Raw genomic sequence first — 19,267 nt, 5'->3', positions numbered from 1 at the left:
AGACAGTCTCCCAAGGACACCGCCTTTCAGGTCAGCCAGTTGGGAAGAGCGGAGGAAAAGGAGACGGAGCAGTGCCGGTGTGCATGGTCCCACGCCAGGGAAGACCAGACTCTCTGGTCTTCGGGAGGCCCCCACTCTGAGAGGGGACATGCGGGCATGGCCAGTTCAGAGGGCAAGGAATCTGAGCCCACGAGTCAGGCCTGGCATCTTCTGTCCCCCGAGGTGATGTGGGCTGGCTTCCCTGTCACACCCAGCACACCCACTCTGCTTGCTCTGCCCTCTGGAACGAGTGTGACAGTGAGTATCATGGCCCCCACTGCAGCCCGGATGTCAGGACACCGTGGCTGAAATACATGGTTCCACCGAGGAGGCTTCGATTTCCGGTTCTCACCTTCGCGATGGTGAGCGTGTGACCCACACGAGCTAGAAGCCATCCTTGGTATCGGACGTCCTCACACTCTGGTCCTGGCGAGCTGCCTGGCTGAGCCCAGACTCTGGGCAGGTCAGGGGCACTAAATGCATCTTCGGTTTATGCCAGGTTTGGGTTTACCGGGACTTGTGCCATCTTAGGCCGAGGAACATCTGTGCCCTGAAACAGGCCGATGACAAAGCCCAGAAAGTTTAGAAGTTAATGAAAGTGCCACGTCCCTGCCACCCAGAGAGGGAAGGGCTCGCTCCTCCTGCTCGTTGAGGAAGGCTGTGCACTGCGCAGACACTGCCTTCTATTTCCCAGCCCGTCCAGACTGGGGTGAGGAGCACACCTCAGGGGCCTCTGGGCTGCCGCTGTGATGAGTCCCCAGCGCCCTGGAGCAGTGGGTGCACTGGACCAGCTCCTCAGGGGCCAGACAGGCCCTGTGTCCTCCCCATCTGCGGTCACAGCCTGGACCTCTGCTGGGCGCTCGACCTGGCCGCGTTGGCTGAGCCCAGACTCTGGTTCCTGTGTCCTGGGAGCTGTCTGTCTCTGCTTCATGCACTGAGCAGAGAAGGCACCCCAAGGCAGCGCCTTCCCTTTTCTTCCTTTCTCTGGAGCCGTCCCAGGTTGGAGACAAGTTTCTTATACCTGTGGGGGGCTGGGCCTGGGAGGGGGTGCAGGGAGAGGTGGGGGCTGGGCGCAGCAAGCGCCCCTTTCTTCCTCCAGACCAAGCAAGGTCACTGGAAGGCTGTGAAGTCCGTTGTAGCTGTTGGGGACCAAAGTCACCTTGGCCGTCAGACCGCTGAGGCAGCCGGCTCAGGCAAGCGATAAGGCTGGTGCCTCTGCCAGGCCCCCTCAGGGGCCCTCAGCAGTGCAAGAGACGGATGGCGGTGTCTCAGGGACAAGGGGACACCCCCGGAGGGACAGGCGCAAGTTGATTTTCTCAGAGAGGCAGAGGGCAGGTTTGAGGAGGTCTGGAGCCCAAGCGAGCTTCTCCCCGATGCTGGACTCGGTCCCCTCCAGCGGTCACGTGGGGGAGCCGCTCTCATCTCCGCTCTCCTGGTAACACAGCAGAGCACAGGGACCTACAAAGGCTCTGTCCGGGCGGCCCTGTTTCCTGCCCTGGGAAACCCCGAATGAACCCTGGCACGCCTTGAGTCCTGGTGAGGATTCCTGGACGGTGTGGGGCCCAGGGCTGCTGGCTGGGAATGGATCCTGGAGCAACACCAGGCAGGGGGAAGACAGTGCTCAGCCTCGCTGCTCAGAAGACCTGGGAGGAAGGGGTGCCCGGGGGGCTTGTGGGTCACCTCCCCAGCACCCTGCCAGCCTCTGTGACTCCTCCAGTGCCTCTGTACTCATTTAAAGACACCCAGGACAGACGCCAAGTCGACAAAGGGTGCCTGAGTATCAAACACCCAGGGCCACGCGATTCTCACTGTGGGGGAACAGAGGCCGCAGGTCTCTCCCTGTCCCCCTGCCAGAGCAGCACCCCTGTCACACCTCTGCGGGGAGCTTGGCGGCTGCAGACTCGGAGACCCCAGGCCCCGGAGAGCTCAGTAAGGGCAGGCTCATGAGCTCAGCCGGTGCAGCAGAGGGGCGTCTGCTAAGCCCCTCACCACTGTCCAGTCTTGCGTTTTTAAGGAAGGCGTAAATGACTCTTCCTATGTGGGCACATGCAGCTCCGAGGGAGGCACCGCAGTTATTGTGAGGGGCGCAGCTGCGTTGAAACCTACGCAGGTGCCCGGTGGGTTGGAAATCAGCCGGCAATCACTCCTGCTATCGATCTCTCCCTTGAAGGGCTGCTTTGTCAAGGCATGCACTCAGGGAGAGTCAGGAAAGGCCAGCGAAAAGGTTGAAGATTTATATCCCACACTGAAGAGTAAAGCAGCTCCCAGACTGTCACCATGAAATTCTGAGCGCCGTGGCAAACGGGCATCCATGGAGCCCTCTCCAGGCAGGGCTGTGGGTTTTGGTGTGTGTGAACCACGTGACTCCACCGGATGTCCCAGGGCCGTCACTAGCACCATGCACATCTGCAAGCTGTTCTCCAGACATCACCCTCCAGCTCACAAGTGTGCCGGGCAGCAGAGCCAAGCTTGGGTCCAAAGGGTGCAATCAACCTGAAGTTCTTTGGGAAGTTCGTAAACGGCTCTTTGTGGAGTCAGTTTTCTCGTTTTGACTGGTGGAGTCTGGGTGAAAGTTAATGCGCACCACCGACAGGTGCCATGAACAGCTTGTTAGGAATCTGTTTGTGGAAGACAGAAAGACGCTTGGAGAAAGGCCATCTTGAGAGCCGTCCTCAGAGCAAGGTAAACCGGCAGCCCAGAAAGGCCTCTGCGTGGAATACACCACAAATCCGGGGAGCAAGAAAGGTCGGGGAGCCCTGCAGTCGTCCCTGGCCTCTGCCCATCCCCAGGGAAGAGTCTGCAGACTTCAGTTCAGAGATGCCACGAAAGATCTGGTGAGGTGCCTCCAAACCAACACCGTGTCCAGGTGGTGAGGACAGTGCCTGTCATGGCGACTTTTTTTTTAACTTGGCTACATCTCAGAGTGCCAGATATTTGGTCAAACAAATTCTAGACGTTTGTGTGGCAGTACTTTTTGGATGGGCTTACCTTCAAACCTGTAGGGCTGAAGTAAGCCAGGTGGCCCTCCGGGACATCGGTGAAAGCCTCGGGAGGAAGACCGAGGCCCCGGGGCGGAGCCACAGCAGCTCTCCCCTAGGCCCTCGGCCTGCTGTGTGGGTCTTGGGTTTTCCCACCTCTACAATCACGTGAGCCAGTTTCTTAACAGGAGTCTCTCTCCTTCGTGTCCCTCCCTACCACACTGGCACAGACACATGCGCTATTTCACTGGCTCTCTTTCTCTGGAGAACCCTAACGCAGTCCCCAGGGGTTGCAGGAGTCTGAGCTGAGAAAACAAAGCAGTGAAGAGCACAAATGAGGCGTCTCTCCCGGGGTCCCATCAAGTGATCGCTTTGGAAGGCCGTGACCCCGTTCCTCCATGGCTGGATGCGGGTCCAGCCCCACTTGAGCACCACGGCTGGGCATGGATTGGGCTCTCAGCGTCTGGACTTTGGACACACCAGGTCTGACAGCCATGCGACCTGTGGGCCACACGTTCCTGTACAAGCCGCCAACCTCCCCAGCCCTGGCTCCTACTTGGAGGATACACAGCGGGAGGCTTCCTTCACAGGCCGTGCCGTGCCCTCTGATGACAGGGACGTCATGGACACCCCCGCACAGAACAAATGTCCTTGCCAGGTCAGGTTGAGCTCACTGCAATGGGCCATTCAGACTTTTCTGGTTTAAAACACAGGGCACTGCAAGGGTGCTTTGTGGTATCCACTCACCGACCAGCTTAGGGAGACCCTAGGGACCTGGCAGGGCACCGGCCTGGGTGCCCATGAAGGCCTTCCCAGGAGGAGGTCAGTGGAGGAGTCTGAGAGGCCTGGGTGAGGGCCCTGCTTTCCCCCTGGGAGATGCCATCTAGGCCTGGAAGCTGAGCTGGCCTCTGCTCTCCCCGGAGTACCAGGCTGGGCAGGTCTCCACCTTGACGGCAGAGGTCCACCCTTCTGACCTTTGTTTTGTTTTGTTTTTTTTTGTTTTTTGTTTTCTTTTTCCAGTACCGGGAATCAAACTCACGGCCTTGTGCTTGCCAGGCAGGCACTGTGCCATTGAGCTAAATCCCCAGCCCCAGCTTCTGACCTTTGGATGCTGGGTCTCACCCCACCCTGGGTTCTCAACTTGTGGCCCCTACCTAAGCCCCCTTGGATGTGAGGTTTTCAGACAGCACAGGGCCATGCTACCTGCACACCAAGGTCTCCAGCCTGTGGATGGCAGGCAGTGGGACTTCTCTACCTTCACAGTTGCCGCCCGGGTCTCAAATACATCCTCAATACCCCCCCCCCCCATACACATTCTGCAGAGCTGCGTGCTGGAGCACCTAACACAGTCCTCACCACAATACTCCGAGCTGCATCCCTTAGGCACCTGTGTAGCTTCAGAAGGCTGGAAGGCTGGCTTTCATGCTCACGTGGTGGAAGGCTCAGCCTCGGGCTCCTCCCTTTGGGAAGGGACCCCAGTGCTGGGGGGCCCTCCCCTGAAACAAAATCCTCCCAGACTCTCTTCTCCTCAGCCCCCCAGTCTCCTCCCAAAATACAGGGATGCTGGAGGCAGAAACCAAACTGGGAAAGTAAAAGGAATGTGAGAAAAGACTTCGAGAAGCTTCCGAGCATTAGCAGCTGTCCAATCTTCAGCTGCAAAATCAACCCCACAGCTTTGCGCTGTGGCACGCTAGCACAGCGGCAACTGTCTGTGAGCCTGGGAGAGAAACCAGGGAGTGTGGCAGACGGCGCCAGCTCTCTCGTGAGCCGAGAGTCTGGTCTGCAAACACAAACTCATTAGCAGAGGGAAGAGCCCGGCTCGAGCTGGGTGTGCCATGAGCTGGGTGTGCCATGAGTGTGCACGGAGCTCTCTTTAACTTCCGGTCTTGGGCAGAAGCGACAGAACAGAGAGCAGATGTCGCACCTCTTCCCTTCTGCTCCACTGACCAGTTGACAGGGGAGGGCCGACAGAGCCCAGGCTTCGGGGAACTGGGCAAGGAGGCAGCACCTGCAGCTGGGGTGGAACAGGGGCAGCACTGTAAGACAGAGTCGTCCGGCTCAGGGGATGCAGACTTGGTATTCAAAGGGCAGTGTCTAAAGCTAGGGTGTCCCCAGCTTCTGATGCTGGCTTCACTGACAGCAAGAGGACAATATTCCTGGCAGTCAGGAAATCCTCAGGCCGATGTCTGGGGCGTCCTGACCCTACTGTGGGCACAGAGCACATCCGGGCCTCTCTGAGCCTCAGTTTCCTCTTCAGTAAAAACAGCTGAAGATCACCTACCGCCCAAGGACCAGGTCAGGGCCTCCAGGAAGAGCCTGCCATGCCCTTCATGCCCAGTGTGAGTTTCCCTCCTGTGCTAAAGACGCAGCCCACCCTCCCTGTGCAGATCGGTGACCTCACTGAGAAGTCGGGGACACGAGCAAGCTCTGTGCCACCCAAAGAGATATTTGGGGGCTTCCTGGAGGAGGGAAAGAGCTGAGGCTCCCCCCCACACATTGGAACCCAGGTGGCTGCCTGTTGCTGGCTTCAAGGCTCCCAGAGTGAGCAAGGTGCTGTTTGGGGACCATGTGGGGACCCACTCCACGAGTGTGGGTGCAGCCTCCCCCACAGGGGCGGGAGGGCAGGTGTCGGCCGCGGTTTACTGGCTTACTGTGAGCAAAGGCAGATGTCTTCATCTCTTTGTGCTGCTGTCAGAGAACACCACAGACCTGGGCATCTGTAAAGGAGAGAAATTTATTTCTCTGGGTTCTGAAGACAGAGAATCCCAAGGTCAAGGTCACTGTGGGCCGGGCATTCCCGAGAAGGCTTCTTGCTGGAGTCTCACTTGGCTCAGAGGCAAAGGACAAGGGCCGAGAGAGACTGTGGGTCCTTCCTCACAGGAGAGCTGGGGAATCTCAGACCTTCCCCAGTCCCTTCTGCACCAGTGCTCAGTCCTCCTACCCTCATGGCGCTTGTGCTACGGGGACTCGGTTCCAACAGCAGACGAACCTGGGCATCAGCACTGGCACGGCCCAGGAGCAGCCAGCAACGCCCAGGGTGCAGCAAACGCCACGGCAGATCCTAGCGAGGAGGCACAGGGAGGGGAAGACGGACATCGCCAACCAGGAGATGTCCACCATCTGAAATGCATGGACTCGGATCCTGCCTGGAGCACACGGTCAAGAGAGAAATAAATATGAGACAGCTGCTTGACTTGAACAATCACTGGGTGTTTGGTGACATTGCAGGTTTATGGCTAAATTCTACATATGATAATATTGTGACTACATGTATGTATAAATGAGTTCTTCTCTTCTTTTTGGAGACAGGGGCTGAAATAGCTGCAGAAGTGGCAACGTGATGCCTGAAGTTTACTTCAGCAGTATTAGAGGGCTGGGCTCATGGTAGCTGGACGTGGGTCTGCTTCACTATCTGTTCCAGTTCAGTGCGTGCCTGCAATCTCCCTGAGTCCAAGGACTGTAAGGGCATAAAACATTTTACCAACCTACCTTACTGATCGGATTCATCCAAGTCACATCTGAACCTACAAGTCCTTAACTGCCTGTTTCGGAGGCCAGCAGGTCAGGCCTCTAGACAACCTGTAAAATGTTAGTAAGATCCAGGAGTCTTCCCGGATCCGGTGCTAACCCTCTTGGAACCGTCCATCGCTGCCCTGCAGCCGCACAGGGTGACTTCTGGCCCTCTTTCCTCCTGTGGTGTCAGGAGATATCGATGGTCACTCCGCAGCTCCTTCGTTTCAGGAGGGGGTTGGAAGATCCTGCTTTCCCATGTTTTTCCTTCCTTCTTTATTCCTTAGCTGGGATATTTCCACAAACATCAACTTCCTCTTGTCAAAAATGATAATCAGAAGAATGTCTGATTCTTCCTCTTTAGTAAGAATTTCAAGCTGGGTGCAGCAGTGCATGCTTAGGGCCCCTCCCTCAAAATAAAAAGTAAAAAGTAGGGTTGGGGAGAGAGCTCAGTGCAAAGGTCCCAAGTTCTGTCCACAGTATTAAAAAAGAGAAAGATTTTTCAAATAACGATTTATTCACTGGCTTTTTCCAAAGAGGACCGTGGGTTTCAGATTTTTGTCTGTTTTAGTGTTTGTTTGTCTGTTGTGTCACTCTGGCCCCACCAATCTAAGCGCCTTTGGTGTATTTCAGCTGGTTGCTGCTGCTCGTTGCCTCTGGAGGCCTCTTGTACAATTTTTGGCATCATTATTGTTATTGCCCTTGCTGTCAGATGACTCTGGTGTCTTTGGCATCTTCCTTGCCTTCTTCATTCGGACGTGACAGGTGATACGGCACATCCTCCGTATTGCCTGCCTCGCATTTGAAATCAGTTGTTTATCTAAGGTGCCCTGGGCCGCTAATGACCTTAGAGACCACAGTCTGAGTGCCAAACTGCTCACCCTGCAGGGCTCCCAGCTCTTTCTGTTGTCTTGTTGGACAAGGTGGGATGACGGGTATTTAGGGAACATTTTAAATGAGAAGACAGCTTTTGTGTATTGGGTACTTTCCATTTAAAGGAAGAACGATGTGATATTAATTAACCACCGTCAATCTTACACGCACACTCCGTTCCTCCCACAATGGAAACCCTGTCTGTATTTTACTGACATGCTTGCTTTTACCCTTTGTCCAAGTCACACAAACAGACTTCAGAAAAAGTGTGTGGCCCGAAAATGTGACATAGGAAACCACTAAAAAGATTTTTAAAAACAGAAGTACATCAAATAGAAGATGTACAGGAATCTCGTCAAGCCCAAAATTATTTATTATTTATAATTTATTATTTATTTAAAACACTCTAGGAAGCACAGTTAATGTGTCACCTTCTCTAAAAATGGACCATCTTCAAATTAATCTGTCATGTCATATGCTTCCAACCAAAATCTGAGTTATTTCTAAAGAGAAAATTGATGAGCTGATCCACAGTTTCCATGTGGGGGGAAAAAGAAGTGGAGACAATTTTGGGGAGGTTGAGCGAGCAGTGTGGGGTGTGCTGGGGGGACTCCACTATCCGACAGCAGGACGTAGGGTAGAGTTACCATTGCCATGGTAGCCCAACACCACTACTACACCCTGGCCCACATCCGCACAGGTGAGAAAGTAGAATACGAGAAACATGTGATTGGAATCAGTGGTAAAACCACAAATGAATCAATAAATAGAGCTGAAACAATTGATTATCCACAGGGAAAACAAAATCAAATTGAGTCCTCATCTAATTATCTTACCTCACATCCAATTCCAGTTATGTAAATAACTGAGTGAGAAAGTTATTTAACTTTAGAGTATTACAGGAGAGGTATGTGTTTCTTAAAGAAAAATTAAGCAGACAAAAACCACAGAGGCAACGACTGCTAAATTTACTTACATTACATTAAATTACAAAAAAACACCTTTCTGTTACCAAGAAGTGCTATTTTAAAAGTGTGAAAATACCCACAAGCCAGGGAAATTAGTCAAGAAAGAGAAACAAGAGGCAATCGCATGAGAAAGGAAACACAAACTCTCCTTTCCGAGGGTACGATCTTGTACGGTATTCTGAGCAACTAAAAGAAGGTCAGAACTAATGGACAAGTTCAGTAATGTTGCCAGATACAAGACCAGTACACAAACCAGCTGCATTTGTACACATCAGCAATGTACTATCCAAAAATGAAGCTGGTAAAACCATCCCATTTAAAATAGCACAGAGCAAAGTGACAGGAATAAATTTAAAGAAAGAGGTGTAAATCTTGTACAGAAAAAATAATTAAAGAAAATCAAGTCCTACTGAATGGAAAGATGGGTACTTCCGCAGATCAGAGGACTTAACAATTAAGATGGCAAACTTCCTACACAGATCTTCAGCTTCAGTGCACTACCCACCAAAATACTAGCTGGCCTCTTAGTTTTCCCAGATATTGGCAAAGTAATCCAAAAATTCATATTGAAATGCAAGAAATCTAGAATAGTAAAAAATATGTAGAAAATTTTCAAAACTTACTATAACTCTATGGTCATCAAGCCTATGTGGTATGGACATAAGGATAGAGGTATGGTGCAGTGGAATAATAATGATAATCCTGACACAGTTATGGTGACTTGTTTTTTGACACGAGTTTCAAGACAATTAAATTGGGGATACAATAGTCTTTTTCAGAAATAATGCTGGTAAAGTTTACATACAAAAGAGTGCATTTGGATAGGTGCTTGGCACAATATACAAAGATTAATCTGAAATGGCTCAAAGATCAAAAGTAAGCACAAAAATTGTAAAAGTGTAAGAGAAAAAAAGTAAAGCTTGGGTTAGAATTGGGTTCATAGAAGCAACAGAATTCCAAATATGAACTGGATTTCATCAAAGGTAAGATCTGTGTGCTTCACAGGATGTAGCAGTGTGAAAAGATGCCGCCAGGACTGTGGGAAACTTTTTTCAAATCACGTATCCGATAAGGTGCAAGGGTCTAGCGTACATGAAGAACTTTACTGTTCAGTAATAAGAAAGACAAGTGGCTTGGCTGAAAATGCTCAAGGGATTTTAATTGAATTCCTTCAAAAAAGAAATACAAGTGGGCACACTGAGAGGGCACAATCTCCTTAGTCTTTAGGGAACTGGGAACCCCAGTGAGACACCACCTCCCACCCACTGGGGCGGCTGTGATGAGTGGACACCAAGCCAAAAAGACCAATGCTAACAAATGCAATGGGGCATGGGAAAGCATCACCCTGTCCTCCGTGGGCAGGATGTAAGGGCTGAGGCCACTCAGGGAAATGGTCTGGAATTTCCTCAAAAATGTCCACATAGCGCTAACCGAAGGGCCAGTGTTGTAGGGGAAATAATGCAGCCCCAAAAGGCAGACGTCCACATCTTAATCCCTGGACTCAAAATACAAACAGATCTTGGATGGCCAGAGAGACTTGGAGGTGTAACTGCAGTGGGTTAACTCCAAGATGTCAGGACAGGGACATTAATCCAGGGCTGCTAGGTAGTCAGAGATAATGACAAGGCCCTCATAAAAGGAAACACAGAAAGGCAGATGTCAGAGAGGAAGGAAGACGTCACCCTGAGGACACCAAGGCACGGTATGTAGTCCTGTAGGAGCGGAGAGACAAGGGGCGGCTTCTGCCCTGCAGCTCCGAGGGACCACCACTGCCTACACTTGCACCTCAGGCCTAGGAGGTTGATTCCACAGTTCTGACCTCCAGAACTGAAGTGAGTTACATTTCTGTAGTTTATGCCGCTAAATCTGTGGTGATCTGTTATGACAGCAGTGAGACACTACTGCATTCACAAATTCTATTCCTAGACATCTGTACTGAGAAAACTGAAAACTATGTTCACACGAAAGTGTGTACTACAGGACACACAGCAACATTATCCTTAAAAAGGGCATGGCCCGGATATCCATCAATCATACAGGAATAAGCAAAATGTGTTGTATCCATGTAATGGAATATCATTTGGCCATGAAGAAGAACAGAGTCTTGATACCTACAACAACCAAGATAAATCTTGGAAACATCACAGCTGGGGAAAGAAGCAAGTCAGAAAGAGCACACATTGAATGGAAATGTTCTGAACGAGATTGTGGTGATGGCAGATGTGCTAAATCACACTGACCTGTGGGGTAAGTGCTGTCGAGGGTGTGTATAATATGGACACCACAGGCTGGGGAGACTCTTGTAACAGAGGTAAGGCCAAGGGAGTAGATTGGGTTGAATGCCCTATGTTCACCCATCATCTGTTACTGTAATGAAATGCCTGAGGCTGGGTCACTTTATAAAGAAAAGAGATGCAGTTCACACTCAGAAGGATCAAGGCTCAGTGGACGGTACCACCATGGGGGAGGGTGGGTGAGAGGGCATCAGAGCACCAGACAGGAAGCCACAGAGCAGGAACCCTCCACTTTGTGAAGGTGGGGACCCAGCTTCCTGCAGGAGCTCTGAGGGCCGCACTCAGACACGTACCAAGCATGGCAGGCACTTGTTAAGTCTGAGAGCAACTGGAGGGAAGCATGAACAGCACCAACAAGAGAAATTCAGTGCAAGGAAAGCACAGATGTCCAGTAAGATTGACTGAAGCCCCAGGAAGCCTCGGGTGCCGCTAGCTGGGACACAGCCCCTGCGCCCACTGGGAGTGCGGTGCCCAGTGACCCCTGGTGGGGTGGGAGACCCACGTCCCACGGCCAGGCAATTTCCGTGCAGCTGGGAAACCCTCCTAGGGGTTCAAAACAAGATGTGCAAAGGGTTCACCACGGTTTTACTTACAGCAGAGAAATGTCAGGCAGCCAGCTAGACTGTCCAACCACGTGCAGAAGAGAGACTGTGAGCACCAGTGAGGTAGAGCTGCAGTGTTCAAGACTGGCCAGTCACCAAGGGAACCCAGATCCTGAGCACAGCATGGGGGCCCTGGGCCAGCTCCATCCTTCAGCCCCCCGGCTGCGGGAGCCCAGGGATCCCGCGTTTAGCTTAAGCTGGCCTGAGTCGTGTTGCTGTCACTTCACCCGCAAGCGTTCAGTGTGCGGCTTCTTCAGGGCCACAGCGGGTGTGTGAATCACCGATGCGGTTTCCAAACACAGTCACGGGGCCTACGTGCTCGTTTATCAAGCCACTGTCTTGGCACCTGGGTTGCTGACTGCTCCACCCCGATGTCTTGTCTGATCATCTCAAGAGCGTCCAGCCCGTGTGTGCCGATTTGGGGCCACCTGGACTTCCTCCTTCTGGGACAGGTTTGCCCGCATCCCTGCGCTTTGATGTGCATTTGTCTGTGTCCTTCCTCGTGATGCCCAGGGGTCTGAAACTCATCAACAGGGAAGCAAAGCAGGCGGTATCAGGAGTGTGGGGTGCGGAAGGTCTGGGGAGAAGGTTCCAGGATGGGAAGGGGTGAGGGAGGGGTAGGCAGGACTCACCAGAGTGCCTCCTTTATTCTCAGCCACCCGAGTCCTTCCTGGGTGACATCCTCCACGGTATAGACACTAGCCCTTTGCCCCATTGAGCCCTGACCCTCGGGCTTGCCTGGGCTCCCCTTCGGCCGAGCAGACATGGAATCTCTCTCAGGATGGCCTGGCCTCCTGGGTCTCCCCACTCCAATCAGGCCCATCTTGGGCCGATTCTCGGCCACCTGCTGCTTTGTTGCCTTCCTCTCCGCCGTGGCCACTGTGGGCAGCAGCCAGGCCAGTGTCCTGCTGTCTTCAGCCCAGCTTACCAGCCCCCCTTTGGTGCTGGCCAGTGATTGCATCCCAGACCGGCTCAGTTCTCAGGCTACAGAGAGTGCCACAAAGCAGGGACCAGGCACCACTACACTGCCGACACAGTGAGGGGCACCGGGCCAGGTACGGAGGACCCTGCAGCCGCCGTGACACCACATGCCTTCTGTCTGCAGAGCCCTCCTGGGCACCAAGGCCCTTTCTTACTGTGAGCCTCATCTCCTTGCCAGAGCAGCAATCTACATGATCCAAGGCGGGGGAGCAGCACCCTGTGTCTCTCTTTACCTAAACACAAGGGGCCAGATCTGCACCAGGGAGATGGAAGCAGGCGAGGACATTTTGCTGGCTTGTTCAAAGCTGCGCATGGGGAGAGGGCGGAACTGGTTGCAGCCACTCAGAGGGGCTGGAGGGTGAGAGCTAGCCTAGTGCTGTTGCCTTGTGAATCCCCTTCCTTCCCCAGGAAGGTGGGAGCGGTTATCCACCGTTCTGAGAAATCAGAAGGATGCCATAAAAGTCATCTGGGTGACACTTCATTATATTAAAGCAAATAATTGAAGGGCCCGAGTTGCACGCTTCCAAATACTTTACATGCACGTCCTGTCTTTTATGTGCGCATCCATAAACGCCTTATGGATAATGATGGTTATAAACATGATGAATGGCTTAGGTGGGTTTTCTAAAAAACATTTAAAGGAAAAATCATTTTCAGACACATTGTTACGTTGTTGCCGCGAGGGACACCACAGCCGAAAATGACAACTGGCTTCTCCAACTTTGCCAGGTGCTTTTTCTTTTCTCTCTCTCTCTCTCTCCCTCAAATCTCTTTGGCTTTGTTTTGTTCCCGAAGGAAAATGTTCACAAGCACCCACATCTCTAGATTTGCAGAAAATTAATTCCGTAGATGATGTGGAAACGATAGCCTATAAAGTTAATGAGATATTACCGAAGGCTGGATAAACAATTAGCATTAGCTGCAAAGATAAACCAGAACCTGTTGCCATCTCGTGGAACCGCACTAATTAAATTGGAAATTACAGCGCAGGCGTGTGAAGACAAAGGCGAATGGAATGGGGTGAGAATTAACAGAGCTAATATTGCAAAAGAAACATTGTTATTAAAAATGAGAGGGAGGGCGAGGGTATGACAGCCGTTCCTTTCCCTCCCCCATGCATGGCTGATTGCATCTCTGTTGTGGCTCTCCGCTGGCCCCACGAGCCCAGGGTCTGGTTCTGGCCACTCTGTGGGTTTCCAGAGTTTCTCAGTCCATAATAATTTCCGGCACTCATTCCCTGCAGCACCCTGTGCCCGCCCAAAGGAAGGAACCCCTTCCTGACCCCACAGATGGCTACCAGCTCCCTCAAGCATGAAATTGGCTTCCTTGTTTCTGAGCCTGAAGAGCTCTAGCCCTTCCCAAGGAAAATAAGCAGCCCTTCAAATCTTAGCATTGAGTGCTGGATTTGAGAATCCTGCAGCTTGTCTCCCAGGGGCCTGGAGCTGGAGTCTTCCTCCTTGTCTTGGAGAGCTCAGAGCACCCTGGAATCCTGCTGGGGATGGAGGCAGAGGGATGCAGCACTGGATAGATTTCCACACTGGCCACAGCCTAGCTGCTGTGCTGCTCGGACCTCAACCTCGGCTGTGGCAGAGGACCCAGGAGCCAGAGAAGTAGGGGCCACTTCCTGAGCACCAAGGCTGGCTATAACCAAGACAAGAAAAAGAAGAAAACATAAAAGGAACCTGATCCACCTCTCTGAACCCATTGGAGCCTTCTGAAGGCTTTGCCTACACCTGTGTTCACCTCCAAAGATACCTGGGGGGGGGAACGTGTGGTCACCCTGGCCCCGCGACAGCCAGGAATCAGCCACGTGGCTTGGAGAGTTTCCCCTCAAAGCTGCACTTGGACACCAGGGGATGGCAGGACCTTGAAGGTCTTCTGGGAGGACCCCGGGAGGTCAGAAGCAGGAGGATCACGTGTTCTCAGCATCTTTCATCCAGTGACAGCACCCAGAGCCACCTGGGGGACACTCCTGGTCCAACCAGCTCGGTCTGCTGTCTGAGAGTGACAGCCAGTGGCTGAGAAGTCTCTGCTGCCCACATGACCTGCTGGCAACAGAACCTGAGGTTCTGATGGAAGAGAACTCCACCTGTGGGGTCTGTGCCCCCAGGGAGGTAGGCATGAGATGAAGCTAGCTCTCCCAAATCTATACCACTGAGCTTTGCCTTTATCATCATTAGTCTTTGGGTTGGTCAGTGTTTTGTGGCTGTAGCAAAGTATTAGAGAGAAACAGATTAAAAGAGGAAAGATTTTAGCTTCAGAAGGTCCAGCCCATGGTCAGGCAGTGTACCGTGGTGGGAGGGTGTGGAGGAGCCAACGATGCGTACCTCATGGCAGCTGGAAGCACAGAAAGTCACAGTGTCCCCTCTGAGGGCTCTCAGTGACTCACTCCCTAGGATCACCACCATCTAGGGCCCAAGCCTTCAACACCAGCCTTTGGAGAACCCCTCCTGGCCTTCAGCTGGACACCCCCAAGGCACGAGGATGGCTGTTGGACCTGTTTGGATCTGTGACATTGCCCTCTTTAGATTAGCCCTGCACTGCTGCCTGTGGCTTCCCGGGTCAAGGATGGTGCAGCCCCAGCTGCTGGCCAAAGGGTCCCTTGGAGCCCCTTAGTCGCCCCTGACACTGTCACCACTGCCCAGAGTGGCTTTCTGTCTTGCTCTGTCATCAGATACAGGTCAGATATCGACAGTAGCTGGAGGAGAAGTGCTATCAAAGGACCCTGCAGAGGGGACTGCCGTGTCGGGTCCAGTGTGTCTTCGTGATGGGTGACCACATGGAGATCTGCACCGCAGTTGTGCTGGTCCAGCCACCCCAGTGGGGCTCCTGCAGGAAGCAGAACTTGTCTATGATCAAGTTGGAGGGGTGTCTCTGACTTCATCCACTCCTTCTCAGCTGTGCAGGACACAGGGGTGATGATCAATTAACCTTCCTGGGGACTTCTCCGTCACAGGTGTAAGTTCCAAAGGTGCCCATCGGTCAAGAGCCAACAGCCTCACTTGTTAGCAAATCTTATCATTTCAGGTAAAAGCTGTCATCTGAGCGAAGTGTCAGAGGGGACCAGATGCGCGAGGCCTTCAGCAATGTAGCGCACCTGAGAACAGAGCTACAAAGAGACTTTTGTGTAAATACTGTGATTCTGCCAGTGATTAAATAACCTTAAACGGACTCATTATCTTCAGAGTTACATGTTAATAATCTAACTGGCAAATATTTCATAAGTTAATTCTATAAAGACTTAAGCAGAGATAGATTTAATTAATTCCATATTTACACTAGCTTTTGTGCTTTTAGCTTCAAATGGTTTTTTGAAGAATCGAGCAGCGTAGAGATAGCTGTTCTCTAAATGGGGATGACAGTGTCATCTCCACATTGTTTAGAGTGGGGGCTTCTGTCACCTCAGTTCATTTAAAAACTGGTGAATGTGTCATCCTATGAGCCATCACCTGGGAGTTCCCTATATGTCCATATCTGAGGTGTGCTGTAATCTTGTAAGTGGAGCCGGTATACAAACAATGACCCACAGTCTTCAAGATGAAAAGTTAAAGCCGACCCTTTGTCCTGCACTCAGAAAGATATGCAATATGCAGTCTCAAATTATACACTCTTCAGTGTGGTCCACTGTGGACCCTGGAGAAAGAGCAATTGGAGCTTGAATTGATATTTTAAGGTGGACCCTAAACATTTTCAGCACTGTGAGCCCTGGACAGCTCCATGAGCTCACAGCATTCCTCTCCGGCCCTGGGTAGCACGGGCTGCAATCCATACCATCAGCATCTCTCTTGACTAGTGTGAGCCTTGCAGGATCTGGTGCTGGGGCTCCTGTTTGGCTGCTTCTCCTTTGGAAGAAAAACAAAAATCTATCTGTGAGCCGGACCACCCAGCAAGCACCAGCTTCTCATCCCTTGTCTTCATTTGTTTTAAGGAGAGATAGATGTCGGCTCCCAATTAACCCACCTAACCCCACAGACTCGAATATGTTTGCCTTAATGAAATTCTGGGTGAAGGTTAATGATTCAACTCTGCGTCTGTGCGTGTCCTTTCAGAAGGTAACCTGTGCGTCGGAGGAGGAGGACATGAGGCAGAAGATGGCCCGAGCTGGGGTCAGGGCACCTCGGAACAACTTGCATTAAGGCAACAGAGAGAAGGCTGGCGGTTGGGTCAGACCCTCTGCTAATTACAGACACTATTCCGGGATTAATTAACATTTAGCGTTGGGGCCACAGCTGTGGGGGTAGAAGGACACAGCCGGAGGAGGCGTTTGAACTAAATGCTCAGATGTCAGCTATGTGGGAGGAAGAACCGTACTTGGGGAGGATTCCAGCCATGCCTGTGCTTGCTCTGTGAGCTTCAGGCATCAACCTTTTCACTTAGGGGCCAAGTCTGAGCTCTCTGAGGGGGCAGGATGTCACCACACAGCGGGGGGATGCGGACAGTCCCACGTCCCTCGTGTGGCTGCCTTCTCTACTGCTCTCTAAGGCCAAGGGAAAATGGTAGCTCCACACTCAGACTCCACACCAGAAGCCCTGGCTGCTCTCGGGGACGCCGAGCTTCATCACAAACTCGGCACCGTTCCCCGACTGCGTTAATTTTTAATAAGCTGGTTGCATCCAATCTAATCACGCCACTGAGGGTAGTTTTTATGTTTTATAAGCACAAATAAATCCCTTCCCAATCGGCAAGCCCCTTGGTGGCAGTTTGCAAGGGCCTTTGGGTAGCAGGCTCTCACCCTTCCTCCTCTGTAGGCATCTCTGGCTTGTAAGTACCTCTGGAAGATTCATTGTTGCTTAAATAATTGAATCTATTTAAAGAAATGAAGCCAATTAACTTTTCAGTTTATGACTAAGAAATAATTTCACTGTGTGTGGTCAGATGCTGGTAAGTACCTGGGGATTCAATTATTGTTCAGAACTCAGAAAAATCCAAATAGGACCCTAAACAACTCGGACGGACAGCCTCTGTCCTGGCCTTTAGCACAATGGTAAGATGGTAAGATGCCAATTAAAACTCTGCGTCTCTAACGTCTGCAGACTCTCAAAATAGACTTTTCTACCAAAATCCTCAGGCAGATCTCGCAAATGAAGATTTGTGCCTCGCCACCTGAGCTTTTGTGTGGTCGGCTCTTTCTCGCCTGTGCCCCCTCCTCCCTCCCTCCCTCCCTCTGGGTCTCTCACTTTGCTCTTAGATTTTTTCCTTAGGGTTTTTTTTTTTTTTTATTCTCATCAAGGGCTCAGTAACGGATAAGAGGGAGAAGAAGGAAAGAATAAACTTTTTTGTGGAATACTGTGTTTCTAATAGGAAATTGCACCCCAAATGGAAAGATGACATGAGCCCTGGAAGCAGTGGGCTGGGTAGGTCTGGAATGTGGGGGCCCGCTCAGTCCCAGCTTTGCCTTGTGGGGCCCTAGCTCCTCTCCTCCTGCCTGGGCGCTGCAGGGTGCCACGGTGCTGCCTAGGGACCAGCTGGGCAAAGGTGTGTGCCATGGATGGCTCCTGTGTGAGGCAGCTCCCATCCTGAAAGGGCTCCCACAGGCCAGGGAAATCCACTTCGATCCACACCCAGCCTTGCGGGTAGCTTTGTGTCCTTGGGCCTCTGTCCTCTGCCACAGCCTCCCTTCTCTCCTGCTGCTCCACTTGCGGTATTCACTGAGTCACACCCTCCCGCCCATCCCAGGCACTGTGTCAGGGGCTCAGGGTTGAAGACGCAGCAGAAGTCGATGTCCTCTTCCCCTTTCTGGGCCAAGGCTGGCAGAGAAGACCGTTGCCAACTGCCCACCCTGTCTTCCCAGGACACGGCCTCCCCTCCCTTGGTATCTCTGGGCCTGGATCCAGTCCCCTCCTTCCATGCCGGTGGCCGGGGCCCTTCGCCTCTGAGGGCCACAATTTCCCTGTTTGTTGGTTGTGTGCCCACAGTGCCCCAGGCTCTGTCTCTGGCCCGAATGTTCCTGCAGAGCCCGACTCGCTTCTGAGACACTGGGGTGGACAGCTGTGTGCCCACGCCCACGTGCTTCTCAGCCTCAACATTCCGCACACAAACTGTGAACAAAGTCACAGTTTAACTAGAAGAGAAGGACAGGAGTGCCACTCCAAGGGTCGTGGGCTGACAGCGATCTGGCGCTCTCTTTCCTTGGTCCCCTCCTCTCCCAGTTGCTCCTCTGTCCTCCCCAGGTCCTTTACCAGCCTTCATGGCTACCTCCTCCATGCAGCCTTCCCTGGACTCCACCCCAGAACCCCCCACCCCCCGGAACCCGTGTCCCCTCCTGCATGTGGCCCCTGGTCCTTGCCTGTCTTAGGGCTGCTGGGCACCTGTTTCCAGCCACCTGCTGCTTCCTGGGAACACTGCCCTTCCCATCTCTGTACCCTCTGGGCCAGGAATCTCTGGCTGTGCCTCTCATGTGATACCCAGCGATATTCGGCTGCACCTAAAGTTGGGGGTGCCATGGAAGAGGGGGCCTGACTTCTTGCTCAGCAGAGAGATGGAGGTGGGTGGCATTTCTGGGGCAGTGGCCCAGTGGCCAAAGTGCCCTTGCTGCCCCGACCAGTTCTACGCACTGGGAAGGAGGGTCTAGGCTGGGACCTGGGGCCCAGAGGTTAATGTTGTGAGGTCCCCGCTGGGGGTTACCCTGGGGCACCACCCTCCTGGGCACTCCTGGGTAGCCTGTCAAGGTGCCTGCCTAAGGACAAATGCATTTGACTTGACTCAGGGTGTCCAAGTGAGAGGGGGATTCCTGAGACCACATCCTCAGGCTGGACGCTGGGGACAGCAGGGACACGCACACACAGGACAGGCTGTAGAGGGGTATGAAGGCCTTGAATGCCACTTCGTGGTTCACGTTTGTCTCGTGCCTCCAGGGTCCTCAGTATCTGTGGTCTACAATGTCAAGAGGATATGACTGCTCCTCCATCACCCAGTGTGGGCACCTCCCTCAGCTGCTATGGGCCAGGGGAACTGGGAGGGTCGCCCTGGGAAGGTCTGACACTGAGGATGTTGCTGAGGGCAGCGGGAAAAGCCGGCAGCCA

Source organism: Chinchilla lanigera, unplaced genomic scaffold, assembly GCF_000276665.1.
Source record: "Chinchilla lanigera isolate Chin_1 unplaced genomic scaffold, ChiLan1.0 scaffold00085, whole genome shotgun sequence".
NCBI classification, from domain to species: Eukaryota; Metazoa; Chordata; class Mammalia; order Rodentia; family Chinchillidae; genus Chinchilla; species Chinchilla lanigera.
This window is presented reverse-complemented; position numbering follows the sequence as displayed.